This window comes from Tenrec ecaudatus, chromosome 9 (genome assembly GCF_050624435.1).
Source record: "Tenrec ecaudatus isolate mTenEca1 chromosome 9, mTenEca1.hap1, whole genome shotgun sequence".
NCBI lineage: Eukaryota > Metazoa > Chordata > Mammalia > Afrosoricida > Tenrecidae > Tenrec > Tenrec ecaudatus.
The window spans coordinates 87,371,178-87,387,576 of NC_134538.1; the positions used below are offsets into that span (position 1 = coordinate 87,371,178).

Sequence of the window (16,399 nt, forward strand, 5' to 3'; positions counted from 1 at the left end):
ATGGATTGTGATAAGAGCCCCAATAAAATGATTTAAATAAAGAAGATCTCACTTATTCTTACAACAACCCTGGGTGAAAGATTTTCCTAGTACAGAAACCAAGAGACACTGAGTTTGAAATTTATCTTGTCACTCAGATAATAAAGATATTCTTCAATCCAAACTTGATATTCTTTCCACTGTGCTCTATGAGAACACAGCAACTTATTCATATATTTAGAATTATATTTTTACTCAGAAATGCATTCATTTATAATGGGGATGGGTCAGAACATGAGCTACATAAAAGGGTGAAATGTTTGTGGATGTCTGTAAGGGAAATGTTTACTGTCCTTTCAGGAGCACATTAGCATCAAGCCTTTAACATAGTGGTACAGGCCAGGCACACACCTTGGGAACCCATTTAGGGGATTGTTTGAGATCGTTACAAAAGTTAGGAAGGAATTATTTACGCTATGGCAGTATCATTTGCAAATGCCTAAAATATTAATCACATATTTGCTATGTGTTGAAATAATACTAGTTCAAAATACTAGGTTAGCAATGGGGAAGAGTGGGGCATAGTCCTAATATTTAATAAATCAGACTGATCTCTCTCCTGTTTCATTTCCACCTCCTACCTTGGTCTCCAATCCCTGGGCCAGGGATCTGACCTAAAAGCCAACTCCCTGGCCTGTGACTAAAGAGAAAAGATCATCGCTTTGGACGAGATCAGTGTGGTACCAGTTGCAAACTCTCAAATCCCAGCCATGCATTCAGTATAGGCGCCATTCCTGTGTCTGCTTTGTAATGTGTGTGTAGCCGTGTGCTACTCTGAGCACCCGAGAAAGAATCACAGCAGGAAATCACATCTGCCAAGGCCTGAAAAAGGTCAAGGTAGATGGGGAGAGCTAGCGTCTTGGGATATTCGAGTCATGAACTGCTTTTCACGTGAAAAGTAAAGCCAGAACTTCCAGCGATACTGGAGCTATTCAGTGAAACCAAGCTCACTGTCATCAAGTTATTCAGACTCATCGCTGCCCTATAGGACAGTAAACTCCCAGATCTACTCCTGTGAGTTTCTGAGACTAACACTGTGGGAGTAGGAAATCCCTTCTTTCTCCCTACTAGCTTGTCCTCCACACCCACACCCTCCCAAAGCAAGCAGTCCTGACCAGAGAGGTGCCATGGTCTGCCCCAGATGAAGGGCGCTTCCTGGGCCATCAAGCACTAATTAAGTTGGAGGTGGGGGAAGGCAGAGTGAACTGTGCAGGGGAGAGAGCCAGTAGATGGCAGATGGTCCTCATTTAGGTGTTTTGTCCATGTGCAAAGGGATCCTCGCCAAGGGCAGGGCTCCAGTTCCCATGCAGGAGAAACAGAGTTGTTAGAAAATAGGCAGCAGCCAATCCTGGAAACCAGAACCAAGCTCAATAAACAGAGCATCCATCACTGTGACCTGGAACCACTACAAGAGTTCAAGGTTATTTAGAGACACAAGATTCTACATCTTACAGCATCCTGAGATAGGCTCTACGCTGACCGGAAGAGGCCTTTCAGAATCCAGGGTATGACTGGTAACCAGCACTATACCAATTTGGAGAGGGAATCTGAAGCGGTGTCAGTGGTAAGTTTAGATTGAGCTGGGAAATGAGTGGCCTGAGTAGGCAAGCTCCAAAATGAGCTGCTCTCCACCTTGAATTGACCCAGCAGATCACCTTGGAAGTAAGTGTTTTGATTGGGCCTTGTATTGAAAGGCAACCTAAGGCAAACAAGGTTAGTGGCTTACTGAGATAACTTGTCCACAGCTGTCCCCTGAGTGCAGAGCCACGTTTAAATATTCTGTTTGGAATAAGCTGGGTGTGTATGAACTGGTACCCCCGTAGAATTACTTTTTGACTTACACTGGTTACAAAATTTTTATTTTCTTAACCTAATTCTAGGTAAAATTACTCCTATAGTTTAAGAAAAAAATTCTCACATTTGTAGTCAGCCTTATGTCTACAGTTTCAAATATTTTGCTAGCCTGGTATTTTAAATATGAGCAATAAAAACTGGCCTCATGAGAGTAAGCAATGTGGTTAGCAACAAAGATGGCTAGTGATTCCTTAGAAAGCATTTCACTAATAGCTGCACCACACTCAGCACTCATTTATAGACATAGCTAAATTCCAAAAGACTGGGTCCTGATGCAAAAATGGACCACATCAGTTCACAGATCACGACATTAATGCCAGATTACATCATTGCGTAATTGCCGAACTACAGAGAATCATGGCCTCTCCAAGTTGACACCTAGCCTTTACCATCACACCCAACTTTACACTTGCTTCGATGTGGTGTCCATTAGCACCAGAGAGATAGTAGTGAGTTTTTTTGTTGTTGTTTTCAGAGAGTAAGGTTTTTACTGTAGTCATGAACGTGAAGTATCAGATAATGAAATAGTCAACGTGAGGAGCGTGTGTATTCTCTAGCATGGACTATTTGCGACCTATACAATCTAATATGGTTAAAACACACTTTACAATTAAAATCTTCCTTTAAATGGTCCGTAATGCCATCATGACCTTCGTTCAGAAAGTTCACAACATTTTTGGTGGAAAAGTTCTTAGAAAACCTACGTTGAATTGCCACAGTGGGACAGCAATGTTACACATTCCATTCGGAGTCAACTGGCCTCTGCGTTCAGTGTCATCAGCTTGTTCTGCTCAGACTCCTCCTGCCTCTCATGATGATCCCGTTCTACTTCATGAAAATATGAGGGCAAGGGTAGTGGGGGCACAGGGCAGTAACCCACCCAAGGGAAGGATATTGTTTATATCTCAGGGAAAGAGGGACCAGACGTCAACCCAGTGCACCAAGATGTGAATGCAACATGCCAGCATGGAGGAGGAAACCAGTGGCAAGGTCTGAGGGGCCAGCCCCAATCCCAACTATGTGGACAGCTGCCCCTCCCCCCAGAAGAATTTATTTCAGAGGACAGCACTGAAGCTGCAGCTCAGGGAGAGAGACATGTCTGATCAGAGCACACAGGAGCAAATGAAGGGGGAAGAAGAGAGAGTAGAGCACACCCTGGCCCACCAGACCTTGAGAACAATATTCCCGCTCAGAGCAGCCAATCCACAGAGAAGATCACATGGCCGGCCTTACTATGAGACACATCCCGTACTGACCCATAGCTCTACAGGGGACACACTGGAGACACAGTGTTGGAATTCCACCCGATCTGATCCCACCACACTGAGGCAAAACACTAAGGGGATGCAACAGAACAGCAAGGGGAACAGAGCAAGGAAGTCTCCAGGGAATACCAAAAATAGACTTTGGGGTTAGTGCTTGGCACCCCAACAGACTCAACTGGAAAACACTCCTAAAGGCCAACAAATACTCCTTGAACTAACTACAAGCTTTTCTTTCTTGTTGTGTTTTATTTTGTTTGTTTGTTTTTTGTCATTGGTTTATTGGTGTTGTTTTGTTTTATTTTGTTGCTTGGTTTTGCTCTGTCTTGTTTTTTGTGCATGTTATTATCTCCTCAGGTCTGCCTAAATAAGATAGGCTGGATGAACAATCTGGAGGAGAAAACAACGGGACGACAGTTCTGGGGGGGCATGGGAGAGGGAGTGGTGGGGGAAAGGAAGTAGTGTTAACAAATCCAGGGACAAGAGAACAACAGGTGATCCAAATCGGTGGTGAGGAGGGTGTAGGAGGCCTGGTAGGGTGTGACCAAGGGTAATCTAACCAAGAGGAATTACTGAAACTCTAATGAATGCTGGACATGAGTGGCACAAGAGGAAAGTAAAAGGAAATCGAGGAAAGAGCTAAGAGGCAAAGGGCATTTATAGAGGTTTAATTAAAGGCATGTACATATGTAAATATATATGAGGATGAGGAAATAGATCTATGTACATATATGTATAGGTTTAGTATTAAGGGAGCAGATGGACATTGAACCTCCACGCAAGTACTCCCTCAATGTAAGAATACTTTGTTCTATTAAACTGGCATTCCATGATGCTCACCTTCCCGACAGGATTGCTGAAGATAAAGCGGGTGCATAAGCAAATGTGGTAAAGAAAGCTGATGGGTCCCTGCTATCAAAAGATATAACATCTGGGGTCTTAAAGGCTTGAAGGTAAACATGAGACCATCGAGCTCAGAAGAAGCAAAGCCCACATGGAAGAAGCACACTAGTCTGAGATCACGAGGTGTCAATGGGATCAGGGATCAGGCATCAAAGAACATTCACAATATCATTGTGAATGGGGGGGAGTATGGAGTGGAGACCCAAAGTCCATCTATAGGCAACTGGACATCCCCTTACGGAAGGGCGCTGGGAGGAGACGAGCCAGTCAGGGTGCAGTGTAGCAAAGATGAGACATGAAGCTTTCCTCTAGTTCCTAAATGCTTCCTCCCCCACCAATATCATGCTGCCAGTTCTGCCTGGCTAGATGGAAGGACGTACACTGGTACAGATAGGAACTCCAGGTTGGGTGATCCCTTCAGGACCAGTGGTGGGAGTGGTGATACCAGAAAGGTGGAGGGAGGGTGGGGTGGAAAGGGGGAATTGATTACAAGGATCTACATAGAACCTCTTCCATGGGGGACGGACAACAGAGGAGTGGGTCAGGGGTGACGTCGGACGGTGCAAGATGTGACAAAATATTGATTTATAAATTATCAAGTGTTCATGAGGGAGGGGGAAGTGAGGAGGGAGGGCAAAAAATGAGCTGATGCCAGGGGCTAAGTGGAAAGCAGATATTTTGAGAACGATCAGGGAAATGAATGTACAAGTGTGCTTTCCACAATTGATGTATGTATGGATTGTGATAAGAGTTGTACAGCCCCTAATAAAATGATTTTTTTAAGTTAAGTATCCAAAGACTCAGGTAGAAAGAAAAAAGGAAAATATGAGGTCAAATCCAAATGGCGCTTCCTCCTTGGGAGAAGTCAGACTGTGCCTTCTCTCCTGATGGGTAGCGCTTCAGATCTGTGGAAGAAAGATGGGGTGGGGGGGCGGAAAGCAAAAAGGAAAAAAAAATCCCTGCCTGAGGCTTGCATGGGGGAGAAGAAATTTTCTCTTTTCTTAGCAATTCAGAGATCCTGACTGGCATCACCTCCCAGGACTCCAAATACTTCCTTTTTTGTTATAATCCTCTTAAGTCCCATTTTTCCCCATCCCCCTGTGACTCAGGTGTTCAGCAGGGCTGTAGCACTAACCTGTGATCTAAACGCCATGGATCGTCGTAGGGCTAGCATTCGTAGACGAGTGACTGTCGCTGCTTATTTTAATTGTGAAAAAAATCAGTTTTATGAATCAATGATCAGTGCTGTGAACAACAACAACAAAGAAAAATGACCCACCAGAGCAACCCAATTAAGAAAGAAAGAGGGAGAGAGAAAAAACCTAAAAGAAAATTTTTTTGCTCATTGAACAAAGCTAAAAGGGAAGGGAGGTGAATCAATGTGATTGCAGAAATCTTAAATGAAGCAGAGAGTCGGGCTTTATGTTCAGACGAGGCTCATATGAAACCGACACTAAGATTCCATATTCAGGGTTAATCACAAAACCATAGAATGTGTATTAAGCTACTGTGAAAGGTAAAATACAAAGAAACAGGACAGGGAAATTTTAATCAGGCACAAAGATTACCATAATCCCTAAATGAGCTTACTTTTGAAAAAAGGGGCATTGGTAGAGGATAAGCATTTTTAAAACAAAACGAATGGCATGTAAAATTAGCCCAAATAAGGGTGAGACTGAGATTTTGGTAAACCAGGGTGGGTGCTTTCTAAATGTAATATTTTTCATTGCAAGGGAAATACTGCCTTATTCTATGCATCTATTCCTTATGGCCTAATTTCTGTAAGGGTAGAATGTGAGTGCTTTGAAGGTAAGAATCTCTTCATGCTTCATGGCTTCTAGTACCTACAAATCACCTCACTAATAAGAATTATGAATACCTCCTTAAAACGATATTATTTTCTTGAGAATTTTTCTTCTGCTTATTATTATCACCATAAAGTTTCTCTTCTATGAGGAAAGCTGATGGTGTCAGGCTATCAAAAAATATAGCCATCTAGCAAAGAAGCAACAAAGCCCACATGGAAGAAGCACACCAGCCCGTGTGATCATGAGGTATCGATGGGACATCTAAGGCATCTAAGACCTAGAACAAAACTATACCCAAGGTGAATGGGCCGGGGTGGGGGTGGGGGGCATGGAGTGGAGACCCAATGCCCATCTGTAGACAATTAGATGTCTCCTCACAGCAGGGTCACAAGGAAGAGATGAGACATCTGGGTATAGTATAGCACCACATGAAACACACAACTTTCCTTTTGTTATTTGGTGCTTCCTTCCCCCCACTATCATGACTTCGGTTCTACTTTATAAATCGGATTAGACCAGAGCATGCACACTGCTACAGATAAGAGCCTGCAATACAGGGGACTCAGGATAGATAAAGCCCTCAGGGCCAAAAAGGAGAGTAGAGATATCAGGAGGATTAGGGGATGGTGGGAGGAGAAGCGGGAAATGGATCACAAGGATCAACCTAGAACCCCCTCCCAAAGGAACGAATAATGGAAAAGTGGGTGAGAGCTGAGGGAGGACAAGGTAAGATATGGAAATAATAATCTGTAACTTATCAAGGGTTCATGAAGGAGAGGGGAAAGAAATGGGTAGCTGATATCAGGGGCTCAAGTGGGAAGAGAATGCTTTGAAAATGATGATGGCGGAATATGTACAAATGTGTTTGACACACTAGATGAATGTATGGATTGTGATAAAAGATGTAAGAGACCCCAATAAAAGTATTGGAAAAAAAAGAAGTTGGTGAGTCTGGGAGAACTCATTAAAAAAAACAAAACAGTTTCTCTTCTATTTTTGACTTGGAGCTTGGAAAATTTTCCACATAAAGAATTCAAAAATTAAAATCACAGACAATTATAAGAAGTAAATCTTAAGGAAAGAAAAGAAGCAAATATTGTTTGGCAATAACCACCTCAATACAGCAATGAAAATAGGAAATAATCTAAGAAAAAATTGTTATTTTCATTTTCCCAAGAAGAGGCAGAGTGTCAACAAGCTTTTGCACACCTACTCGAGTAGGCAAACAACCACAGAACCAACAAGTTTGAGACTTGGCCAAGGAATTCTTGTAGGGAAAATAAGAATTACTTCTCTAAAGAACATTCCAAACAACTATGAGAATCTTTGATGGGAAAGCCAGTACTATAACAAATAATGGTAAACTTTACTCAAGTACTTGCTCAAACATTAAGAGTAAATTGAAATAAAGAAAAGCATATTTTGTAGCAACCTAGACTGATAGTCTTGGCCCTCCAAGGGGACAGCTCTACTCTGTCCTAGAGTCACTGTGAGTCGGCATCAATTCGAAGGTAGTAAGAGTGTATTAACACCTTGGGAGAAAGATGAGGCTTTCCACTCGTGTGAAGAGTTAGCCTCAGAAGCTCACAGGCAGTGCTAGCCTGTCCGAAAGAGTTACAATCAATGGGAATCCACTTGATGGCAGTGTGTTTGGTTTGAAGCCTGTCAACGACATAGAGCATTTTAGGAGTTCAGGACAAGAAGTAAAACTATGGAGTGTATCATGTAAGCATTATATTATTTCTTTCAGTGACAACATCTGTACAATATTTAGCATCAAATTTGGATTCTGATCATACATTGAATTCACTAGGAGGGATTGGAAAAGGGAAGTGGAAAGGAAAAAAACAAAGTGTCTTTATAAGGCACCCACTTCCTTGTTGAGCCAATACACATACTAGCCTTTAAGAATAGACTGCTAACGCTTACATGATAATAATACTATAATAATAATAATGATGATCTTGCATTTATAGGAAGCTTTTTACTCCAAAGTGCCTTTGCATTTCTTACAGTTCCTTTGATATCGCTAAATAGCAACTATTCATCTTTGGCCTCTGAAGAAAAGGTATTCTTCATTCATAGACTATCAGGCTCTGTGTGAGAAAACTCAGTCCAAATTGGTGAGTACTTTACTCCCAAGCATGAGTTTTGCTCTCCACATTGAATAATAAAATAGCAATTATGCAGAATATGAAAGGTTTGAATTGTTATGAAGCAGTAGAAGAAAAAGCTTATTGCAATACAAAATTATTTATCTTGTCAATACAGTTTTGTAAATCAGCCAAATTATATACTTTGTGGTAGCTCTTAATGGTCTACCAACATCTGTTTTTCTTTCTTTTTTTCCAGCAGGACACATTTCCCAGAATCCTTTGTGGTTAGGTGCGTCCATAGGATGTGAGAAATGATCATTCCCACTCTTGCTCTGAGCCATAGGACAAAGGGCATTCTTCCTCACACCCTTTAATCCCTTTCCAATGAAAGGAACCCGGATGAGGGTAGCCCCCTTTGACCAGGCAGATGGTAACCAAAAGGAAGGTTGGAGTCCTTGAAAGATCTTTTGGAACCCAGCCACCATGGGCTGTTTATTTTGTTGTTATATGAGAGAAGTGACAGTCTGTGCCTTAAAGCCTTGGTATTTAGAACTTGTTTGTAATGTGAGCCTAACTTTGCCAACCGTGGCAAATATTCTTTGTATGTAGAGACTTTTCTCATGATAATGAATGTCATATATTTGTGAGAACATTCCTACAGTAATTAGGGGATATAGGTCTTAATATCCATGATGGTATTCAATCATGACCAATTCTAATGAATGAAGTCAATCATCTATGAATTCTTATAAATCGTAATAAAACTAATAAGCACATTTTGGTCATCTTGAGAAATAAAATACTCAGGCAATTAAATAAAACCAAGGAAACAGGTAACAAATATCATCAGTGCTTTACATATTGGAGAGATTTGGGCTTCATTAGAAAATAATTAACATTTGAAAGTGTTGCCAGAGTGAAATATACAGCCTTACGTTTACCACAAGGACATCCACATGTATTCAGAAACTAGCTTGGAAACATGTACTGTGGTACCTCTCTCGCGTCTGATATTCATGTACTTATTCTTAGCCCCATTTCTTTCTTGATAACTGCGACAAATGCCGGCCTGGATGATGATTTTGTGATATCAGTGAGAAGCTAACCTAACTTCAGCTCATCACATTAAGGCAAATCTTTGAAGTGCTCATTCACTAGAGATTTTCATGTATAATAATACTTTATTGACTTGTGTAACCTGTTCTTACATGGGAGAGACAAAGTGTTATGAAACATTTTTTGTAATACCAATTCATAGTAATTGAAAAAGACTAATCAATAAGTCTAGCTCATAAATGATAACAATAAGTGTATGTCAGAACTTGACATTTTGGCATGTTCCACCAGGTAACATAAACAACCAAACTAATGGTCTGCTTACATCAAACACTTTCCTCCAGGTAATTCTATCTTGCCCATATTCTACTTCGGTTTTGTACAAGCTCCCATGGTTTTGCCCTTCACCCATATCAAATAGCATGCAGCGAACCCAAGGAAATGGCTCATGCTCTAACTGGAGTGTCTCATTTGAATGCATCCCCAATTCTGTATGGGAACACTGCCTGCCAACTCTCTAGCTCCAGAGTACAGATCCAAGTTGGCAAAACCTAACCAGTGGTGATTGCTATTTGGCTTCTGGGCTGTGGATGGGCGCTGTTAAAGTACATTACCAGAGTAGCCTGTGATAGTGGGCACGACCTGGTCAAGAAGATGGGGTTAGTCACTTGTAAAGGCACCATTGAACGACTCTGAGCTTATGCCGGAACTGGTCGGATAAGGCAACAGCTCTGCTTTCACTTTAGGGTCCTGCAGTGATGATGACGGCAGAACTCAATTCTATAGGGGCCATTCTTCCCACAGACAGCCCTCAACAGCAACCACACCCAAACTCACTGCCATTAAGTCAATGTTGCCTCATAGTGACCCTACAAGGCAGTGTAGAATTGGCCCTGTGGGTTTCTGACACTGTGCGTCTGTATGGGAGTAGAAAGCCTCATTTTCTCCCACAGGGTGACTGGAGGTTTCAAACGGCTGACCTTGCAGTTCCAGCCTAATGCATAAACAACAGCCACCAGGGCTCCTTCAACATCGCCAACAGGGATGACCTCTATGGTAGGTGAGGCCTGGAAGTCCACACTTTTGGTTCTTTGGTAAGTTTGCTCAAATAAATCCCACTTGGTTTCCCCACAGGGTCTTCTTCCTCTTTTCAGCAAAACTGCTTCCCTGTTTATGTTGTTTTGGGGAGTTGGGGAGGCCAAGTTTAGACTATGTCCGAGTTCCTTCTTATCCACTCCTTCTGAGCACTCAATAGCTGATGACTTTCTTATCCACTCTATCACTAAGCTAGACAGTAAACCCTTAACCAGTAACTACCTCATGTACTTCAGATTCTTAAAATGTCAAAGTGATCAAATATTCCTGCAAACGTGAGTGAGTCACAGGGTAGCACACTGGAAAAGCAGACTCACCGGGGGCTGCTGAGAGACAGCCGTGGACCTCTGCTTCTAACGAGTCACAGCCATGAAAACCCTGGGGAGCACACTCCTGGTCAGCATGCGTCTGAAGGACGTGGACCACAACCCGTAGTGGGAAATAATGATGATAAAGTATTCATATTAATTGGGAGATTGTGGAAGATTCTTTAATATGGTTTACTTTATTAATTCCTCTTATTCTTTTGAAAAATGAACTTGGTTTGATCATGCAAAATAATTCTTCAATCACATTCCAATCAGGTAATTTATCATTCCTTCTATGGAAATCATCAAGTATAGTAGTGGATGATTTATGAAATCTCTTTTAAAAATAAATAATTCATTGAATGTATTAGCTGAATGAAACATGAAAATCAACTCATCAATACTTCCTTTTGCTCAAGTGATATGAAATGATTGTAGTCTCTTGGTAGGTTTATAGGGTTGTGTTTCATCAAGGACGGGATTAAAGGAACAAAAGCGGAGGGTAAAAATCCAGTCGTGGAAGAAAAATGACATGGCTGTGCTAACACTGGATGGCTGGCTGGATAGTGATGAGAGCTGTACGAACTCCCAATAGAAGGACTTTTTTTAAAAAGGACTGTGTTAGAAAATGATGAGGGCAAAGAATGTACAGATGTGCTTAATGCAATTGATGTATGTATATGTATGGATTGTGATAAGAGTTGTATGAGCCCCTAATAAAATGTTAAAAAAAAAAAAGGACTGTGTTAAAAATGGTAGTGAGCTTGATCTTCAAGTACAATTTATTCAAAGTTTAAATAGTACACACAAAATAATGAACAATTCGGAATAAATTATGCTAAGATTTTTCAATGGTCTGATTTGTTTTTCAGATCACCAGTGCAATGTTAAGACCATGACACAAAACATCTAAGTTACAGTACATAGTTGCTTAACTGACCATATCAACTGATTTCCTGTTGTTATAATGACTTAAAGGGGTTCAGGTGGGTTATAAGAAGTTGTATATCCCATTTGAAATGGTTGTATGGTGGTTAATGCAAAACCACCGTGTTCCTTGACTTCTATAGGCCACTTTAAAATTTTAAACTCTTGGTCTCTCAGCAAAAGATAGATGGCACACTGAAAATAGATCAGCACTCTCTCTTTGTAACTGGATAAGGCAAGAACTCCTGATATTCTCTTCCTTGAGATTCATCTAACTAGGATAACAAAAAGATAGGAATCTGGTGAGGACCCAAAATAAGTTTAGGAAGGATTATACACTGGGACGAGGTTGAATTTTTTGAAAGATTTTTTTTTAATGCTGAGATATGCTCAGTCACTTGAATCGAGTGTCTGTGTCTTAGAATTTGATTGTTGTGGTGTCGTCACTCCATTACAGATGAGAGAGGCAGTCAGTCATGCTGAATGAGGATATTTATATGTAAATAGAAGGTGTTTTGCTTTAGCAATACCGCTATTCCTGGGATTGCAGTGTGCATGATTTTCCAACTGCTATACTAATCACTAAAAGGAAAAATCATATTTAAAGAAATCAAAGACACTGTATTTTGAATATTAATTTCTTCATATTCTCTGTACAATAGTGTTTAGAAGAGAGAAACAAAAGAATCAAAATCAGACCAGCTCATACAAATGAGCCTACCTGTTTATCACAACCATTCTTTTGCAGTAATTATGTCAGCAAAGTATATTCATCACAATATGTCACCAACCTTATCTTACACACAATCTCAATGTTTTATTAAGCACTCCCCCCACCTAAAACAATGCTAACCCATGTCAGATGCTGAATTAGCTCAAAACTTACCTTCCAACAACTTAGCCAGAAGCAATAGAGGCTAAAAATTGGATAAGAATTATTCAAGTTGGGTTCTTTCCAAAAATATTAGGGTTCTTTCCAAAAATGTCAGTCAGTCATGTAAGTTACAAAAATGTAAATGAATCATGTCAGATGTTCATTTTGTTCACCTGAACATTCATTTACCACTTTCTGTGTGCAAGACAAGGTGGTTTCTTCTAGAGGAGAAATAAACCAATGCAATGTACTCCTTGCTGTTGGTCTCCAACAGCTTTCGAACCAATGGAGAAATGGTTCCTACAGTCTATGACCAGATTCGTTTATCTGCCTACTCGTTCTGCCAACACCATCTTGACTCCTACTTGCACACATCATGTGGACTTTCAGCCTGAGTCCAGGTGAACTCTCAGGGAGCAAATATTTCAGACTTTAATCAGATAATCTTTATTAAGAGTTTTCATAATCTCTTATGGAAAATCTCATTAAAAATATTCTTACAACAAACCTGTTATCAAACCTATTGTAGAGACCTATTATAAAAAAACAAAATAAAAAAAGAAACCTATTATCAAAATATAACTAATCAGATGTTTGTTGCTTCATAACTAAAATTTTGTGGTTAAAATTTGGCGATTTCTATGAAGTTTATGATTATAATATAGGACACATTTAATAAAAATAGCTCACATTTTGTATGCTTTCTCCCAACCCACTGCCAGTGAGTGAATCCTAACTCATAGTGGTCATATGAATAAATACTCTGACTGGCTAGAAATGAACTTTTGTACTTTCAGAGTCACTAGAATCCACTATTCCTTATATAACATAGAAAACCATGTTTATTACACTTAATAATTAGGTGATCCATAGGTCAATGTAAATAATTAAAATATAAAGAGAATTTACATACAGAATTTTGGAAACTATTACTAATTTATTCATAATTTGTGGTTTGGTATATCTATCTAGCTATCTCTCTTTTAATTTTTTTTTGGCTACCATTTATTTGCCAGCACAAATTGAAACAAAATTATGATAAAAGTACTCCCAGAAGGTAACTATCAGCCAAGTAAAATCCAGCTAATTCCCAATATCTCAATTATCTCCTCTAGTCTTACTGATGAAATGGCACTGTCGCAGCAATATCGAGGATGAAAGGACATCACCATCTCCAGATCCATTCTCTGGATGTGAGCCACATACCCAAGTGAGATAAACTACTCGAGAACTAGCGCTATGCTCTGGAACATCTTGTAAGAAGGAAGGATTGGTAACTGCTGCAGACTGTCTCCTTAGCAGAAATTAATACCCAACATAGGCAGAGCCCCTAACAGGTGCCCAAGGTTCTGCTTTAGGTGCCTAAAATACCTTCTGTTATTAAATCCTGACAAGTGTATGAAATAGACATGTTATATTCCTTTTTTAGAGATGGGAAACTGAGCATTGTTACTGTGCCCAAGATGACAGTGAATAAGAGCCCAAATTCAAATGCTGGCTCCCCTGAAATTATGCACACTTCCTTAATCTTTCACTTAGGGTGTGTTCCCATGTGCTCGCCCGCCCCCCACCCGGCCATTCTAACCATGGGGATTTCACCCGGGAAGTAGGTAGGCTGGAGCAACACAAACAAGCTAACAGTGGTTTTGGAACTTTTATGGAAATCCCATAATCCTCTGGCTTCTGGGCATACTGAAAATGTGTGTCAGCAGCACTCTGAGATACATTAGGATAGGGTATGTAATCTGTAGTCTCATTTCTCTGGTACATCCACGAGCTCAAAACACTCAAATTCACTGCCATCAAGTCAATTCTGACTCATAGGAAACTTACAGGATAGAATGGCCCTGGTGGGTCGCTGGGGCTGTAATTCTCTGAGGGTAGCAAGCCGCATCTTTCACGGAGCACATGGGGGTTTCCAATTGCTGACCTTGCAATTAGCAGCCCAATTCAGGATTAGGCCCCTGATAATTAATCCCAATTAATGACTCCTTTCTCATTTTAAAATTATTATCCAAAGTCAATAAGGCAAATGCCCTAACAACTGGAGGTTCAGTCAATAAAATTAGAATAGTGTCTCATGTGGTAGAAGAGTAGAGGCTTGGTGGTGGACCCCTGGGGTATTGCTACCAGACAGTTGTAAAATAAGGCAAAATCATTGTCTTTTTCATTGAAAAAAAAAATTTTTTTAAGGAACTGCCAATGCAATCGATCTGTCAGGATCTCCTCTCAGAGCCAAGAGAGCAGGTCCCTTTGCTCCTGGAAAATACGTGGTAGACCAACCTAAAGCCAGCCTGACTCTCTAACTAAACAAGTTAAGTGGTTTTTTCTTCTTCTGTGAGCCGTATTCATGCTTATATTGTGTCTTTTATTATATAGGGCAATAAATACTTAAGCATAGATTTTGCTCCTAGACTGTGGCCTAGTCAATGACTCTAGCTTTTAAATCGATGTATGTCCATCACTGAATAGTACATTTATCAAATGGTGAGTATTCAGGAGTTAAGTAAATGATTAAAGGAAAAATAATGAGTAAATAGTTGGGGGCTGGGGGACCTTAGTAACTATGCAGCAATTTAAGAGTAGTTCTACAATCATTTAGGCCTCAAAATGTTATCTACTTGGGGCAGGCAACTATGATTGAATATATATTCAAGTTTTGGAGCACCGTTTTATTCCCTATTCGGCCACACTTATGATACTTCTAAGATGAAGAGCTTAAATGAATTGAGAGAAATAAGATAATATGCTGCAACAGCCTTTCAAAGGAACAAACACGATGTATCTTAAAATGAATGGTACGGACTCTCCAGACCTCAGTTTTCCCATTGGCCAAATGAGGATAATTACAAGTGAACTACACCTCATCAAGTAGATATAGTTTAATCAGATTGCACTCCTACACAAGGAGGCATCAAAAACTTCATGGAAAAAATTTATTATCTTTAAATTCCATTTCCCGTAAACTATTTTAAACCCCTTAATATGTACATGTGTATGTTTGTATGTGTGTATACACCCACGCCTCACTTTTGAACATGGTACAATTCCAAAGGCCAGGTTAGTATGTGAAAATTGACATGTAAAATAAAAAACAATTCTAGTAGTTTATTTTGTAAGTATTAATTCCAGACTATTTCCAAGGAGTTGGAGATTGAAAATGTCCCAAATGTCCAACTCTCCAAGATACTACTTCACTGCCCTTTCCCCTCTCTCTTCCCTTGAGTAGATTCCCTCGCATCCCTGGGCTCTGTGATCCACTGCAATGCCCACAGAAACCCGCCAAGCTTTAAGGCAAGGTCTCAGGGTCATGGGATGGTGAATGCTGTTTGGTCCAAAATCTAAAGGCCCAGAAGATGGAAACCAAATACAGGGTCCAGAGCCAGAAGCCAAAAATGTCCAGAATCCGCAGCGGGTCCTCCTGCTTCTCCCAAAGCTCCATCAGGAAAACACAGGTCTGGCTTTCCAGGAGAGGCGATGAACGTGTGCAATTTCCCAGTGGCACCTTTATACAGCCAAGGAAAACAGTGTGCCTGGTTCACGCCCAGTTCTAAGGTGAGATCTTAAAGATGTCATCATGAAAACAGAGTGGACTGGCTCACACCCTCTACTACAAAAGCTCCGCTCTGCGCCCCCTCCTATTCCTGTTCACTAGTAGGAAATGCCCTCTCAAAGTCCAGAATTATATCACAGAAGCAATATGACTAGAAGGGCCATATTAATTGAGTATAAGTCAACCACATCAAATCGAACTGGAGGAAGCATCATTAATAACTGCCAATTTTCCATAATAGCCAAACCACTGAGAATCACGGCCCAGCCACGTTGACATTAGCCATCACAGCTGATGGTACTCTGGACCCACACCTCAGCCCTCACTATTGTCAGTTACATTGTTAGTGAGTAAAATGACAGATATGCTTGCTAGCTCTGTCACATTGTGAATTGTGAGGAATAAGTGTGTGTGTGTGTGTGTGTGTGTGTGTACACACACACACACACATATATATATATATATATATATATATATATGCAAACAATAAACTCAAAAACTGGATAGAACTGCCCTGTGTGAACTTCCAAGATGGTAGCTCTTTATAGGAGTAGAAAGCCTGTCGTTCTCCCAAGGAGCAGTTGTTGGTTTCAAACACTGACCTTGTGATTTGCACAATTCATA

General features: G+C 40.5%; 1 long non-coding RNA gene across 2 annotated transcripts in view; it reads left to right on the plus strand.

Annotated features, from left to right (window-relative positions):
• The window catches only part of LOC142456433 (uncharacterized), a 57,268-nt gene extending 46,176 nt beyond the window's left edge, over positions 1 to 11,092 (plus strand). The window contains exons 3-5 of one of the 2 annotated variants that reach the window (XR_012786071.1): positions 6,000 to 6,165; positions 9,972 to 10,112; positions 10,871 to 11,092. This is a non-coding gene — a long non-coding RNA (uncharacterized LOC142456433). The remainder of the gene's footprint in view (positions 1 to 5,999; positions 6,166 to 9,971; positions 10,113 to 10,870) is intronic. The other variant, XR_012786072.1, reaches the window with a different exon arrangement.
• Positions 11,093 to 16,399: the final 5,307 nt, after the last annotated feature.